This window comes from Oncorhynchus clarkii, chromosome 4 (genome assembly GCF_045791955.1).
Source record: "Oncorhynchus clarkii lewisi isolate Uvic-CL-2024 chromosome 4, UVic_Ocla_1.0, whole genome shotgun sequence".
In the NCBI taxonomy this organism is placed as follows: Eukaryota; Metazoa; Chordata; class Actinopteri; order Salmoniformes; family Salmonidae; genus Oncorhynchus; species Oncorhynchus clarkii.
In genome coordinates, this window is record NC_092150.1 from 35,814,104 (window position 1) to 35,832,238 (window position 18,135).

Below are 18,135 nucleotides of genomic sequence, written 5' to 3' on the forward strand. Positions count from 1 at the left end.
TGCATTCAGAAAGTATTCAGACCCCTTCACTTTTTCCACATTTTGTTACGTTACAGCCTTATTCTGAAATTGATTAAATTAAATACTTTTTTCTTATCAATTTACACATAATACCCTATAATCACAAAGCAAAACAGGATTTTAAATCTTTTTGCAAATGTTTACAAATTATTTATGTAAGTATTCAGACCCTTTGCTCTGAAACTCAAAATAGAGCTCAGATTCATCCTGTTTCCATTGATAATCCTTGAGATGTTTCTACAACTTGATTGGAATTAATTCAATTGATTGGACATTATGTGGAAAGGCATATAAGGTCCCCCAGTGGACAGTGCATATCAGAGCAAAAACCAAGCCATGAGGTTGAAGGAATTGTCCATTGAGCTCAGAGACTGGATTGTGTCGAGGCACAGATCTGGGGAAGGGTACCAAAAAATGTCTGCAGCATTGAAGGTGCCCAAGAATACAGTGGCCTCCAACATTCTTAAATGCATAAAGTTTGGAACCACCAAGACTCTTTCTAGAGCTGTCCACCCGGCTAAACTGAGCAATTGGGGGAGAAGGGCCTTGGTCAGGGAGGTGACCAAGAACCCAATGACCAGTCTGTTAGAGCTCCAGAGTTCCTCAGTGGAGATGGATGAACCTTCCAGAAGGAAAACCATGCCTGCAGCACTCCATCAATCAGGCCTTTATGGTAGAGTGGCCAGACGGAAGCCACTTCTCAGTAAAAGGTACATTACTGCCTGCTTGAAGTTTGCCAAAAGGTACCTAAAGGACTCTCAGACCGAGATAAACAAGATTCTCTGGTCTGATGAAACCAAGATTTAACTCTTTGGCCTGAATGCAGGCACCGCTCATATCTGGCCAATACCATCCGTATAGTGAAGCAAGGTAGGGAATTGATTGGGAGTCCCATAGGGCGGGGCACAATTGTCCCAGCTTCGTCCGGGTTTGGCCGTGGTAGGCCGTCTTTGTAAATAAGAATATGTTCTTAACTGACTTGCCTAGTTAAATAAATAACACAATGGTGGTGGCAGCATCATGCTGTGGGATGTTTTCAGCAGCCTCCTCCAGAGCTCTCAGGACCTCAGACTGGGGAAAGGGTTCATCTTCCAACAGGACAATGACCCTGAGAACACAGGCAAGACAATGCAGGAGTGGCTTCAGGAAAAGTCTCTGCATGTCCTTGAGTGAACCAGCCAGAGCCCAGACTTGAACCTGATCGAACACCTCTGGAGAGACATGAAAATAGCTGTGCAGCGACGCTCCCCATCCAACTGGACAGAGCTTGAGAGGATCTTCAGAGAAGAATGGGAGAAACTCCCAAAATATAGGTGTACCAAGCTTGTAGCGTCACACCCAAGACCTGCAATGCATTTAAATTAACAGGTGTGCCTTGTTAAAAGTTATTTTGTGGAATTTCTTTCCTTCTTGATGCGTTTGAGACAATCAGTTGTGTTGTGACTAGGTAGGGGTGGTATACAGAAGATAGCCCTATTTGGTAAAAGACCAAGTACATATTTTGTCAAGAACAGCTCAAATAAGCAAAGAGAAATGACAGTCCATAATTTCATTTAAGACATGAAGGTCAGTCAATGCGGAAAATTTCAAGAACTTTGAAAGTTACTTCAAGTGCAGTAGCAAAAACCAACAAACGCTGTGATGAAACTGGCTCTCTTGAGGACCGCCACAGGAAAGGAAGACCGAGAGTTACCTCTGCTTCAGAGGAGTTAACTGCACCTCAGAATGCAGCCCAAGTAAATGCTTCACAGAGTTCAAGTAACAGGCACATCTCAACATCAACTGTTCAGAGGAGACAGCCTGAATTGCGCCTTCATGGTCGAATTTCTGCAAAGAAACCACTACTAAAGGACACCAATAAGAACAAGAAACTTGCTTGGGCTTAGAAACACGTGCAATGGACATTAGACTGGTGGGAATCTGTCCTTTGGTCTGATCAGTCCAAATTTGAGATTTCTGATTCCGACCGCCACGGCTTTGTGAGACGTAGAGTAGGTGAACACTTAACCAGTATGACTACCATATCATTCTGCAGCGATACGCCTTGCCATCTGGTTTGAGCTTAGTGGGATTATCATTTGTGACCGACCGGCTCAAATCGGTGTTATGTAGCAATATTTGAAATTGTGTTTTTTTTTTTTTACATTGGATAAAGACACATCTTCCAAATGGAATATCATACACTACAGTTGAGGAACAATGGGAAAGTAAATTTGCTTTGAAAGTTGATAAACTCATAAACTCACTTTTGATAAAATGGCCTTTGAATGTTTTGGTACTACTATTGGAGAGCCCTTCTTTGTTGACACCCATTCGGCATCGTTCACAACACCCTCTTAAGCTTTAGCCCCACCAATCACTTTAAAGTCACCCGCGACAGCAAAGACTGCTACCAGGTGAGAGGATTCTTGCTGGCTAATAGTCTTGTACAGTTTTCTGAGTGCCGCCCTGGTGTTTGCTTGTGGCGGTATGTACACAGCTGTGATAATACCACAAGTGAATTCCTTTTGCGTATAGTGGGGTTGGCATTTTAGCATCAGAAACTCAAGGTCGAATGAACAAGAGCTCGCAATGTTGGAAGTCTGGGAGTTGATGATGTGGAAATGTTGGAGGTGTGGGAGTTGATGATGTCACAATGGGACGTTTAGAATGTTGAAGAAATCCCATGAAAGCTTAGTAGTTTAAAAAGTCTAAAACAAGCCCCACTAATAATCCCAGAGACCACCCTTACCCTTTCTCAGACCACCCTTACCCCTCTTACTCCCCTCTGAGAGCTCTAATTCCCTTGTTTGTTTGGGGATAATTTAAGGAAGCCTAAACATGAGGTGAACTGTGGCCAGGTGAAGACGAGAGACTGTCAGACAGACACCTCAGAGGACAGGTGTTGACAGAACTCTCGTCAGCCTCACCCTCTCTCTCCCCCTCTCTTCCCCCTCTTTTCCCCCTCTCGCCCACCTCCTCCAGCCACCCTACTCTCACCTTCCCACCTGCCTTTCCTCCTCTCGCCTCTCACCAGCCTCCCCCACCCACCCTCTATCCCCTCTTACCCACCTGTCCCTCCCTACCTCCTCTCAACCACCTCACTCTCTCTCCCCTCTTACCCACCTGTCCCTCCCTACCTCCTCTCAACCACCTCACTCTCTCTCCTCCTCTAATGAACTTGGAGGTAAGCCTCCACGCTCTCCTCCCTCTCACCCCCCCCCCCACCCCCCCCAGGGGCATCTTCACTCAGCACCACACCTGTGTTTGTGTTGCCGAGCAGGTTGCCACGGTAACTACAAATCTGGATGACTGAGGTGATGCTTTTAGCGGTGCTAATGAACTTGGAGGTAAGGAAATCTCCCCTCGATCCCCTCTGAGCCTTGGCGTGGCGTAGGCAGATTTTGTATTATTGGCCAGACAGAATTAGACGTTTTGTCTATGTTTTGTCTCTGGGTCAAACACACTGTCTGTCTCATTCTCTCTCTTTGTTCTGTTCTGTCGTGTGTTCAGTCACGCGAGAAACATGCCACATCTCTTTCTTCTTTTCTCTCTCTCCCTTTCTCTGTCTCAATCTCAGTCTCTGTCTCTGTCTCTCTCTCTCTCTCCCCCCTGTTCTCTCCCTCCTTACCCTCCCAATCTTTCTTCACACCTCCACAAATCCACTCTCTCACTCGATCTCATTGCATCACACCTGAGAAGATTTAGAGAGCAGCTAACTCCCTCTCTTTCTCTCTCTGTCTCCAGTATCCCCCTTTCTTTCTTTCTCTCTTTCTTTCTCTTCACATCCTCGTTGTCCCTCTCCCTCTCCTCCCTCCACTCCCTCCCACCCTTCCTTCCCTCCAGTTGAGTCAGCCCTGAGTGAGAGGTTGATTCTCTCAGGTGTGAACAGACATTCTCTTGGCGGAGAGAGAGAAAGAGAGGATAAATTACCTTGGATGAAATACAATTCTTTTCTCAATTTCAAACTCTGGATCTGTCAGGATCTAAGTTGTACAATGATGGCTGACAGTTCCTTGGCCCGGCCGCGTGAGTGTGTGCATGTACGTGTGTGCGTGTGTCCAAGTACCCAATGTTCAGATATATCAGCCACACCGCACTCCAAGTTCCGATTAGTCAGCTACTCCAGTCATAAGTCACTATTGATAACAAGAGTGATAGAGGCCACTGAAAGGTTTATGAAGAAATCTTTACATAGAAATCCAGCTAATTTATTCCCTGCATTAGCTGTGTATGTACTCATACTGAGGTTAGTTAGGGGTAAATAAGGGTCGGTTCAAATCCCTACCTGTGCGGGGGTGGGGGGAATAGTAAGACTGGGGGAGGGATTTCACATGGAATCTTCCACTAAGCCACTCACCTCCTGGGCCCTTGCTCCCTGACATCAATGTTTAATGGGATTTGTGCTCTGGAACCCCTCTGTTGTTGAAACTTCAATGTTTCCATGACAACTCAGCAGCATTCAATTCAAACTCCAAAGCAGCAGTTACTTTTTTTAAATCTTTTTTTCCCTCGTCCGGAATCAATGTCATTTTTTCACAACATACATAGTTCAAACAGGTTCAAGGAAAGGTAGCAGTCATGTCACATAGCTGGAATAGTTGTGATTTTGTGCTATTTGCTATTGTAAGTGAAAGCATTGTTCAGTGTGTAAAAAATATTAATGAAACATGTAAAGTGTTGGTCCCATGTTTCATAAACTGGAAAAAAAATCCCAGAAATATTCAATACGCTCAAAAAACGTATTTGTCTCCAACTTTTGTGAGCGGTTTTCCTTTGCCAAGATAATCCATCCACCTGACAGGTGTGGTATATCAAGAAGCTGATTAAACCTCATGATGATTACACAGGTGCACCTTGTGCTGGGGACAATAAAAGGCCACTTTAATATGTGCAGTTTTGTCACACAACAGAATGTCACAAGTTTTGCGATAGCACGCAATTGGCATGCTGACAGCTCGAAGCTGTTGCCAGAGAATTTAATGTTAATTTCCCTACCATAAGCTGCCTCCGTTGTCGTTTTAGAGAATTTGGTTTCAATATTCAAATTCGATCTCCAGATGTCCCATAGTAAATTGGGGGTCAGGATGAGAGGCAGGCAGCTTTTCTCAGCCAGTCGAAATCATGAATCAGCATAATTTTTATGGCTATATAATAAATGTAAATTGAAAAGAGGAGTGCAGTCTTTCCAGCTTCAGTTTGAAGTGATTGTTGTGTTGTTGCCTAGCTCCTCTAAACAACCGTGTCCTGACGAGTGAGCAAATGTCCTATGCCAGGTAATAGCATGCCTTTATTAGCTCATTGTTATGGATGTATCCAAATAAATGTCAGTAGAAAACAGCTTAAACAAACGCAAATGCAGCTACTTCGCTGTTATTCTGGTTGCATTGTTTGTCGTGACTGTATATCAGCCGTAGTTGGCTAGCTAGCAAGCAACGGATAAGAATGTTGCCAGCTAGTATGGCAATGGAACGTTTCAAATGAACAACTGGATCCATAGATGCAGAACAAAAAGACTGAATGACTGGGTTGCGTCTCTGGCAACCGAACCAATAGAACGAACGACCAGCCGGCTTGGGTAGTAATATTAGATTTGTATCGGGACTAAATCATGTGGAAGGATGAAATAGTATGAATACATTCATCAAAATAACGTTTTTAATATTAATAATTTAATTAATAATTTTTACATTGGATAAAACTAGAAATCAGAGCTAGAGAATGGTATATCATACACTACATTTGAGGAACAATGGAAAAGTAATTGTGCTTTGAAAGTTGATAAACTTGTAATCTCACTTTTGAGAAAATGGCCTTTGAATGTTTTGGTACACCTACTGGAGACCTCTTCTTTGTCTACACCCATTCAGAATTGTTCACACCCTCTTAAGCTTTAGCCCCACCCATCTCTTTGAGGGTTGATCCGAGCGTTCTGTCCTAACAACAGCAGTCAAGTACCCAAGCTAACTGGCTAACATTGGCTAGCTTGATAGTTACTTCCAGACACAAATGAGAGAACAGCTCACTCTGACCATTTTACTTGCCCTAATAGAGCTGGTTATGCTGTTTTTATGTTATCTAGAGCATTGGTTACTGCAAGTGTTCTGCTGGCAATAATTTACACTTTTTTTGCCAACATTTATCAACACTGGCCATATTCAACGGGTGTTGAGCGTTCGTAAATTCATCAGATATTCTGCTCTCTGGCACACACAGATTAGAGTGTTCTGAAATCTGAGTAGACAGCCACAGCGAATTTACCAGCTACGTCTATCAACAGTTGTCACAGTGACATCATGAAGATTCTATTGAAATGGTTACTTGCATAGTGGAGTATTTTCTTAAGACATCTAGCTAGCTAAACACTAAACCATAATTTCAACTCATGATGTTACTACACTGCATGAATCTGCAGATAGCTAACCAACCAGGTTCAATGTTAGCTAGCTAACATTAGGCTATAACAACAAAGAAAATGGCTCTGCGATACGAATAATATTACTACACAGATCATACACATAACGTTAGCTGGCTGACCTAACAACAGCAGTCAAGCACCCAAGCTAACTGGCTAAAGGGCTAGTTTGCTAGCTACTTTCAGACACAAATAAGAGAACAGCTCACTCACCATTTTAGTCGCCCTATTGAAATGGTAACTTGCGTAGTGGAGTCTTTGGTTAAGACATATAACTAGCTAGGTAAACATTGAACCATAATCCCAACTCATGACGTTACTACCCTGCATGAATCTGCTAAACAATCAGGCTCAATGTTAGGTAGCTAAGATTAGGGTATAACTAGCAAAGCAAACTAGCAAAGCTCTAAGATACAAATAATATTACTACACAGATCATAAATATAATGTTAGCTAGCAATCCAGCCAGCTAACGTTAGCTAGCTAGCTAACAGTTCACTTTAACTTGAAATGAAAACGACTTTCTGACAAAATTATAAACGTGTAATATCTGAATACCCGTATACATGGATGGACACTTCTCACTCTCTCACAGATGCCATGGCTGCACTTAGTTTGAATATGTAATCCGGAGCCATCTGTTTTCTCCATCTCCACAGCTACCATACCATACATAATTCCCTTGATTTCAAAACAGAAAATGGATAGCAACACTTCGGCAGTTCTATCACGCAATATATTTAAAAAATAGCAGTGTTAGACAGAAGTGTGCTACATGGCAGACCAATCCAAACTCATCTCTCGGCATGTCCAGCCCACTCATTATCTAGGCCTATCACGGTTAGGGGGAAGGCTGCTGACTTTTTCTGTGGCTAAACCAACTAGGCTCGTAAATTAACAATTTTATTTGTATTTGAAGATGTCATACACGTTTGTTAAGAAGGCACATGAAAGTTCACATGTTCAGACGGCATTTCTGCCAAAAAAACGCTTTTTGTTTTTAAAAAATGGTTTACATTCAAATGGCTCTCCTGAGTGGTAGTACGCCTAGTACGCCATACGCCTAGTTTCCTGAAACGAGTCACATATGTCAATCATTCTTTGAATACGTTGGTAACCCGTTGTATAAAAGTGATAATTTGTGGGCTATACTCAGCCTTGTCTCAGGATGGTAAGTTGGGGGTTGAAGATATCCCTCTAGTGGTGTGAGGGCTGTGCTTTGGCAAAGTGGGTGGGGTTATATCCTTCCTGTTTGGCCCTGTCCGGGGGTGTCCTCTAATGGGGCCACAGTGCCTCCTGACCCCTCCTGTCTCAGCCTCCAGTATTTATGCTGCAGCAGTTTATGTGTCGGCGGGCTAGGGTCAGTTTGTTATATCTGGAGTACTTCTCCTGTCCTATTCGGTGTCCTGTGTGAATTTAAGTGTGCTTTCTCTAATTCTCTCTTTCTCTCTTTCTTTCTCTCTCTCGGAGGACCTGAGCCCTAGGACCATGCCCCAGGACTACCTGGCATGATGACTCCTTGCTGTCCCCAGTCCACCTGGCCGTGCTGCTGCTCCAGTTTCAACTGTTCTGCCTTATTATTATTTGACCATGCTGGTCATTTATGAACATTTGAACATCTTGGCCATGTTCTGTTATAATCTCCACCCGACACAGCCAGAAGAGGACTGGCCACCCCACATAGCCTGGTTCCTCTCTAGGTTTCTTCCTAGGTTTTGGCCTTTCTAGGGAGTTTTTCCTAGCCACCGTGCTTCTACACCTGCATTGCTTGCTGTTTGGGGTTTTAGGCTGGGTATCTGTACAGCACTTTGAGATATCAACTGATGTACGAAGGGCTATATAAATACATTTGATTTGATTTGATTTTGATTTGATAATGTCCTCGGAGCCGGTGTATGGAAGATATATTGGCACAGTTTGGGCCTAACAACACCCGAGCCAATATATCCTCCAAACACTGGCTTCTTGGGCATTATCACTTAAATAAGCCACTCTGTCTCTGAATATGTACTCCAGCTGCAATGACCAGTGTGTGTGAGCGAAGGTAAGCTTACCAACAAACACACTGCTTAGCTTCCTGGACTGAGAGTAAACACACACACACACACACACACACACACACACACACACACACACACACACACACACACACACACACACACACACACACACACACACACACACACACACACACACACACACACATACAGAGAGAAAAACTTCCACATAACTGTATGGTAGTGTGAGTCAGACAGCCATTTTGAGGTTTGTCTGTCTGTAAGGCTGGGTAAGGTTCATCCGTCGTGGAACGTGACGGCAGACTTCATAACTCATAATCCCTCAGTGTTATGGCTCAGTGGTATTATAGCATCTTTATAATGACAGAGTTACTGCCACCAAGAGACCCTGAATAACCCTGCAGTGCCAACTCAACACCCCCTCCCCCTACAACCTCCCCAAACGTGAGAAACCAGAGCCAACACAATGCCTGATCCCCTGTCTGACCCTCTCCTTCTCACTCTGAAGCTAACACACAACCACACAGGACCGACTAACCTACCTTCCCCTCTCCTGGCCAAGTGGACAAGATTGGCGTGGGGTAGGGTGGAGTGAGGTAGGGTAGAATGAGATGGCAGGGGTGTCTCGTTTCCCACTGTCGGCAAAAATCCTCCCCAAGACTCCCCTCTTCCTCCACCTCTCCATTCCCCCATCCATCCCCAGTCGCAGATGTGCCAATGTAGCCCTTGTCTTACGTATTTCCATTCCCTTCTCTCATCAAAGAAACCAAATGGAATCAGGAAAAAAAGGACAGAAGTGGAGAGAGAGAGAGAGAGAGAGAGAGAGAGAGAGAGATTGATTTCCTGGCATGTTTTTTTTTTGCCTGCTCGCTTTTCACGGCCTGTGGTTTTATTGGACTTTCCGCAGGGCGAGGTTAAACGGCCACCGCTGCCCCATTCACACGCACACAGAAGCACACACCTCAACGCGGCTGTGCTGTTGCCAGTAAAGGAACACGCATTGACAGCAGGGAAAGTAACAGAGCAGGCTTTGTGTTACTCAGCAGTCCATTAGGGAAAGAGTGGTGTGTGTTTGTTTGGCGCAGTACAGCGCTACAACTAGGGAGGGAGGAGACCCACAGCCCACTCCAAACAGAGGTATGAGCTTTACTGGCCAGGGGAGTACAGGTGTGCATGTTTGCCAGCTCTAGTGTGTGTGTGTGTGTGTGTGTGTGTGTGTGTGTGTGTGTGTGTGTGTGTGTGTGTGTGTGTGTGTGTGTGTGTGTGTGTGTGTGTGTGTGTGTGTGCGCAAATAAGTTTATTAGTGGATTGGGCTGGGGGTTTGGGTATCCCTCCCTGTGTTTCCATAAGGCTTACACCTCCAGGCTGGAGAGTTCTGATAACCTGAGTTTAACCTGCTCAACAAGAGTTTGGATTGGATGGCGTTACAGTTCAGGCCCTCGCCATCCCATAGTATGCATACATACCACCATAGTTAACAGTCTAAGTTCTAGTTATACTGCCCAGGCCCCGTCTGTGGGAATGTCACAGTTTAAGTATGTGATAAGGATAGTAAAGTGTGTGTTTGTGTGTATTGACAGTAGTGGTGGTTAGTGCTGTTTAAGATGTGGGAGGACAATATTTTTCAGTCAGTAAATCAAATCAAATGTTATTTGTCACGTACACACGGTTAGCAGATGTTACTGCGAGTGTAGCAAAATGCTTGTCCCTCTAGTTCCGACAGTGCAGTAATATCTAAAAAGTAATCAAACAAATTCATAACAACTACCATATGCAACTACCTTAAAGGGATGGAATAAGAATATGTACATAGAAATATATGGATGAGTGATGGCCGAGCGGCATAGGCAAGATGCAATAGGTGGTATAAAATACAGTATATACACATATGAGATGAGTAATTTAGGATATGTAAATATTATTAAAGTGGCATTATTTAAAGTGACTAGTGATACCTTTATTAAATCCATTTATTAAAGTGGCCAGTGATTTGGGTTTGTATGTTGGCAGCAGCCTCTATGTTAGTGATGGCTGTTTAACAGTCTGATGGCCTTGAGATGGAAGCTGTTTTTCAGTCTCTCAATCCTAGCTTTGTTGCACCTGTACTGACCTCGCCTTCTGGATGATAACGGGGTGAACAGGCAGTGGCTCGGGTGGTTGGTGTCCTTGATCTTTTTGGCCTTCCTGTGACATTGGGTGCTGTAGTTGTCCTGGAGGGCAGGTAGTTAGCCTCCGGTGATGCGTTGTGCAGACTGCACTACGCTCTGGAGAGCCTTGCGGTTGAGGGTGGTGCAGTTGCCGTACCAGGCTGTGATACAACCTGACATGATGCTCTTCGATTGTGCATCTGAAAAAGTTTATAAGGGTTTAGGTGACAAGCCAAATTTCTTCAGCTGTCTGTGTGGGTGGACCATTTCAGTTGGTCCATGATGTGTACGCCGAGGAACTTAAAACTTTCCACCTTCTCCACTACTGTCTGGTCGATGTGGATAGTGGGGTTGTTTAGGGGGGTTGTTGAACGAGAGGTTGTTTTCCTGACACCACACTCTCCTGACACCACATACACTACCGTTCAAAAGTTTGAGGTCACTTAAAAATGTCTTTGTATAAGAAAGAAAAGCACATTTTTTTGTCCATTAAAATAACATAAAATTGATCAGAAATACGATGTAGACAATGTTAATGTTGTAAATGACTATTGTAGCTGGAAATGGCTGATTTTTTAATGGAATATCTACATAGGCTTACAGAGGCCCATTATCAGCAACTATCACTCCTGTGTTCCAATGGCATGTTGTGTTAGCTAATCCAAGTGTGTCACTTTAAAAGGCTAATTGATCGTGAAGAAACTCTTTTGCAATTATGTTAGCACAGCTGAAAACTCTTGTCCTGATTAAAGAAGTAACGCAACTCGCCTTCTTTCGACTAGTTGAGTATATGGAGCGTCAGCATTTGTGGGTTCGATTACAGAAACAAAGAACTTTCTTCTGAAACCCGTCAGTCTATTCTTGTTCTGAGAAATGAAGGCAATTCCATGCGAGAAATTGCCAAATTGCCATCTCATACAACGCTGTGTACTACTCCCTTCAAAGAACAGTGCAAACTGGCCCTAACCAGAATAGAAAGAGGAGTGGGAGGCCCCGGTGCACAACTGAGCAAGAGGAGAAGTACATTAGAGTGTCTAGTTTGAGATACAGACACCTCACAAGTTCTCAACTGGCAGTGTCATTAAATAGTACTCGCAAAACACCAGTCTCACAGCCAACAGTGAAGATGCGACTCCGGGATGCTGGCCTTCTCGGCAGAGTTGCAAAGAAAAAGCCATATCTCAGACTGGCCAATTTAAAGAAAAGTGTAATATCTGATAATGTAGCTAGTCAGACTATCTTACCCATATACATCATTAATGGTTGGACACTTCTCCTGTCGGGTGCCATGGTTGCCCTTAGTTTCCGGACTATATCTTCAAACTATCATAGTTCAATTCCGCTGATTTCAAAACTCTGTCCTCCAGAAAGTGGAGAGCAACACTTAAGCAGTTTTAATACACAAAACATATTGTTTTGTTTAATGCCGTGTTAGATAGGATTACCTAGATATACTGACCAGCTCAAATAGACAGATGTGTGCTATATGGCAGACCAATCCATACTCATCTCTCGGCATGTCCAGCCCACTCATTATCTCAACCAATCATGGCTAGCGGGAAGGTTGCTGACTTTTTCTTTGGCTAAACCAGCTAGGCTTGTCATTTAACAATTATATTTGTATTTACAGATGGAGTACAAGTTCGTTATTAAGGCACATGAAAGTTAAATTTTTTAAATGTTTTTATTTAACCTTTATTTAACTAGGCAAGTCAGTTAAGAACAAATTCTTATTTACAATGACGGTCTAACCCTGCCAAACCCGGACGACGCTGGGCCAATTGTGAGACAACCTATGGGACTCCCAATCACTGCCGGAGGTGATACAGCCTGGATTCAAACCAGGGACTGTAGTAATGCCTCTTGCAGTAAGATGCAGTGCCTTAGACCGCTGCGCCACTCAGGAGCCCTAGTTCACATAGTCGAGAATGCATTTCTGCCAAAAAAAACGCATGTTGATAAAATATATATATATATATATATATATGTTCAAAAATCTCTCCTGTGAAGTAGTGACCTGTGACATACGCCTAGTTTCCTGAAACGGGTCACATATTTAGTTTAATCTAAAAAGGATAACTTTATTATTATTTTATTTTTTTTACAAATTTAATTTAACCTTTATTTATACAGGTTTTTCTCATTGAGATAACATCTCTTTTTTCCAAGAGAGACCTGGTCCAATAGCAGCCGGGAGCACAACGTTTCAGACAAAACAACTTACATACACTAACACAACATTAAACAAAACTATAAATACACATATAGTAGAACATTTACATATTACGTTAAAACACCCAAATGTCTTGACTAAAAAACAGCTGTCCTAAAGACAATTGCACTCGTCTATGATATATCGATCAAGTGCTTAAAATTCACTAGATCATCAAGTTTTAAAATGTTCAGGAGAGAATTCCAGGACCACGGAGCTGAGTAAGTAAAACTATTTCTACCATGAACTGTTCTAATTTTTGGTACTGTTAGAAGCAAATGAGAATGGTACCATAATTTATATTTATGTACTGACCTGATTAAAAAGAACAGAGATAAAATTGCATTTTACCCAATATGGCCTTATAAATCAGTGTTTACCAGTGTTTAAGCCTACGCAAGGTCAATGACGACTAGCCAACAGCGCTGTAGGGATCACAATGATGTGTTAGACGTTTTTGATTTGTAATGAACCTGAGGGCTGCATGATACACTTAATCAAGTGCTCTCAGGGTCGTGGTTGAGGCCTGCATATATTTAACATTACTTAAATCTAAAACCGCCAGTAATGTACATCGTACCAGCTCCTTCCTGGCCTCCAAAGAAAAACAAGCCTCATGCCAGTAATAAAAACCTATTCTCAGCTTGAGCTTCCTTATCAAGTTCCTCTACATGCACAGTGAAGCTCAGCTTATCATCAACCAACACACCCAAATATTTGTACAGCTTGACTTGCTCTATAGTATGTCCAGCCAACGTAGCAATGACATGATTAGTAACATGCCTGGCATTTGAAAATACCATGCATTTTGTTTTACCCGAATTTAGAACAAGTTTTAAATCATACAAATTCTGTTGTATGATGTTAAATGTTCTTTGGTCATTTTCAAAAGCTAAAGATAAACTACTACTACTTGAATAAAGAACAGTATCATCTGCATAAAATTGAACATCCGCTGTTTCAATAAGATCCCAAATGTTGTTGATATACAAAATTATCAACAGTTGGCCCAAAATAGAACCTTGCGGAACACCGGAGCACACCTCTATGGACTCAGAATAACAAACATCCACCATTGCACATCGTGTACGATTTGATAGGTAATTTATAAACCAATCTAGAGCATGACCAATAATTCCAAACATTTTAACCTTTGCACCAGCAAGGTCCACAGTGTCAAATGCCTTCGACAAAACAATAAAGACACACACAGTACAGTAACTTCTTGTCAAGAGCACAGTGGATGTCATTTAAAACCTTAAATGTTGCTGGAACAATGCTGTGGCCAGACCTAAAACCTGATTCCATTCCATTTAATATGTTGTTTTCTTGGAAGTAGGCCTTTAGCTGCCTACTAACTAAGGACTCCGGTACCTTTGACAGTACAGACAATTTTGATTTCCTTAACATCAAGCGTGAGGTTAAAAATACATGATAAGGGGGGAGCAATGATGTCTGCAGCTAGGTATAGGAAGCGGGGGTCTAGTTCATCAGGGCCAAGGGATTTTTTCCCATCAATTTCTTTCAGGGCTTTACGCACTTCTGAAACAGAGAAGGATGAAAATGAGAACCTGGTGAAGGAGTGCACAGGGGTGTCAGGTAAATTCATAGGGGGCTCAATTATACCCTTTGACCTTTTCAAATAAAGGTTCTCTCAGTTACAATCTGGGTGTCTACCAACAATTGTTTGTTTGGGAAGCTGTGTATCTTTTTTTCACTCCGAACCTTTCACTACATGCCAAAATTTGGATGGATTATTTACATTATCTGAAGTAGATTTCAGGTAGTGGTCTGCTTCCAGTTTTGAAATGTTTACCATTTTTATTTTTATGAAATTCACTGAGGATGATGGTCCTCCCCTTCCTCGTCGGAGGAGCCTCCACTGATTGACAGTGAACTGATAATGATGCCAATGCCATCCGTGTGAAGATAACAGCTTTATTAGCTTCCTGAGCTGATGACTTGGTTAGTAACACACACACACTTTTCCCATTATAATGCTAATAAAGCAGATATAATATACTTGCCAGTGTAAATGACCTGGCAGCAGAGAAAGCATAGAAATCACCCGGGGCAGAGGAGAAGCTACTGCGTCGGTTGAGACAGGGTCGATCTGACACAAGGTGGTTTCCAACATTTATCTTCACTTTACAGGCATGCGCTATTTTCAAATGAATATGTCAATTATATTCATTCAGGAATGTTCCAACTTCTAGTGAATAATGGACAGCTTTGGTGACCGACTTTGATAGCTTGTTTATTCGCCTTAAAACATGATCAAACTTGAAAAGTCAGTTTTGACATTGTGATTCAGCATCGGTGTAGTTGTATAACATACAGCAAATATTTGCAATGTAATAACCGTGAAACAAGAAAGTGGTGACATGGGGCCGTACAGTATGCACACAACCCCCGGGCCCCCAAGCATCATAGAAAATGCCATATTCCTCAAAATAAGTACGTCTAGTCAAACTTTCTAGTCTGGGGTCTGTTTTCGCTCAACGTCTATGAAATAATTACTACCAATGTGGTGTGTGCGCATGACTGGGTTCATGGGATTGTGCTGTAGCTAACGTTTCACGCCTGCTCCGCGTCATGGCAACAGGGACACAGTGAAGAGACAAGCCACTAGGTAATTATGGTCGGGAGGCCTAATAAGTAGCAACATGCCGCTTAACTTTATGAGTTTATGTGGCCTAGAACTCCATATCTGGAAGTCTAATAATGGGGGGACATAGGTCGTGGAGTACTGTGTTGTGTTAAACCTGAACTGTTGTAACCCAACCAGTTTTTTTTATCCCTTGTAATGGCTTTGTAACTAATTGAATAATAGCGAACTGTTAGACTGACACTGAACAACAATGTTCCAGTGTAAATGTAGTATGAAACAAGTCATATTTTTCTGTCACTCAAATCCCGCCTGAGGTAATTGAAGTATTCATTTTACCCTTTTATTTCGCCATCATGGAATATTTAATTTCATCACGTTTTGATGTCTATCTGTCTTTCCAAGCATTTTCTGTGCCCTTTAAATTGCATCTGTATATTCAACTATTAAACTAAGAAACTATTTTGTCTCTATCTAGGTTTCCGTCCAATTGGCGACAGATATTCATGCAAATATTCTACAATTCGCATGAAAGAAAATATGCGGATTTTCCAAACAGACCTGTTGCAGATAAAAAAATCAGTGCACGATGACATAGTGCACAAAACATGTACTTTCCCTTCTTAAGTTTTCATGTACCGAATAAAAATGAAGAGTTCCATCTGTTTCCATCGTATTTTCAACACTTTTTTTGTAAAAAAAAAACGGTTGAGTTAAATAACCAATGTTCCTACCCTGGTCTTGGCACAATAACTTTTGCCAACAGCTCACAGATACAGGAAGTCTAGGGCTACATTATGAGATTATTATGGGTAACAGTGAGAATATTTGCATTTGTCAAACTGCAGTCAAGCATCGATCATCATGTCACCAAAATCAGACCCTTGATATTTATTGGAAAGGAGCATTATTTTATCTGTAGCCTAATCAACTACATGGTTTCCTTAGTCGTAGTGGGAGGAATGTTTCTGAAAACGTTATTTTGAAGTTTCCATAGTAGTTTCCATTCGATTTTCAGAGTTGCTTACATAGTATTTCCCTGTTTTCATAGTAGGCCTGTTAAGCTTGTGTGCAGAGTAAGAAAACAAAAATACTTGTGGTCCTCCTCATTATTACCAAACTAAATTTAACAACACAGCTAATTTGAAGGTTACTATCTAAACTGCCATAACCCTCAAGCTTTAATTACATGTCTATTTCCAGACAGCCCCATTTTCAGACATTACTTTATAATATTCAGTGTTGATATCAGTCTATATAATTCAGTGTTTAACTTGGATAAAGGTCTCCAGATAGTTCCACCATATAGTTATAGGCTATCATCTGTGTGTGTGTTGTTCTGTGCTCCATGCTACGAGGGATAGAACATGACACCGGGCCACAATGTTCAGCCAAACACCCAAAACCCTCTCTTCATAGCTCCAGGGTGCATGCATGCACGCACAGAGCAAACGCACGCAAGCATATACACACACACACACACACACACACACACACACACACACACACACACACACACACACACACACACACACACACACACACACACACTCACAGAGCACAACACTGCACAGCACATAGAAAACCATTAGAAGATCATTTGTTTTACCACAGATAAAATCTCCTTGTGTGTCTGGTCCAAGAGAGCAGCAGCACCAGGCAGAGAGGTCGGCGGTCTGGCACACTTACCCGCCCTGTGGTGCTGTTGGACAGAACACTCTCCACTAGCAGAGTCGGGGTGGTCCTCTCCATCTCTCTCTCTCTCTGTGTGTGCGTGATAGTGCTCCGCTCCAACTGACGGCCCTGTTTTATTCAGTTTATACCCTTTTTTAATGAAACTTTCATGGTGATTTTTGGGTTAATAGACCGACATAGCGATACAGGCTAGATTTGGTTTGGCCTTGAGCCTGGAGTTAATTTTGAAATGGTGAATTAAGGGTAAAATGAGAGGAGAGATGATAGAGAGAAGTCCCTAAATGTACAGTATGTTGTAGTTGTAATGTGGGATGGTAACTGATCTATGTGACTCGCCGGTGGCTTCTTGGCTTTCTGTGGTGACTGGCCAGGGAGAACCCAGACCTGGGTTCAAATACTATTTGAAATCATTTGAAATAGTTGATGTGCTTGATTTAGCTCGCCTGACACCAGAGTTGGGTAGGTTACTTTCTTAAAATGTAATCCGTTAGTTATTGGTTACCTGACCAAAAGTGTAATCAGTAACTTAGCTTTTGGATTACCCAAACTCAGTAACGTAAGCAGATTAATTTGAGTTACTTTTACTTTTAGATTACTTTCCCCTTAAGAGGCATTAGAAGACCACAAACATTAGTATTACCAATTAAACAACACCCATTGCAAGATAAATCAATGTTAGAGTTTACACAGCTGGCCATAAATGGATGTTGCATTTTACTTTATGGTTTGGTTATGTAGTGTTCTTCTATCTCATTGCTTTCTACTACAGATAATAATACAATCAGACGATATCTTTACATTAAAAACAAAAGTCTGTAAGATTTCCAGTCATTACAATAAATTGAATACCCCCTTTATCTTCAAGAATATGACTTGGAAATATAGATTAACCAATTGTTTTACCTGAGCATGACCCAACATCTAAGGATTCATTAGCCTACTCTGTTGTTTATGATTTTGTTGTCATGGAGGATGGATTTGTCAGGTTGATGTTTATTGGGATGAGTCTTGTCCTTGAGGCAGAACTGAGTGATTTCCCC

The 18,135-nt window shown here is 42.1% G+C and overlaps 1 pseudogene; it reads left to right on the plus strand.

Moving 5' to 3' along the window:
• The first annotated feature begins 1,041 nt into the window (after positions 1–1,041).
• LOC139407973 (GDP-mannose 4,6 dehydratase-like) overlaps positions 1,042–18,135 on the plus strand; it is a 190,682-nt pseudogene continuing 173,588 nt past the window's right edge.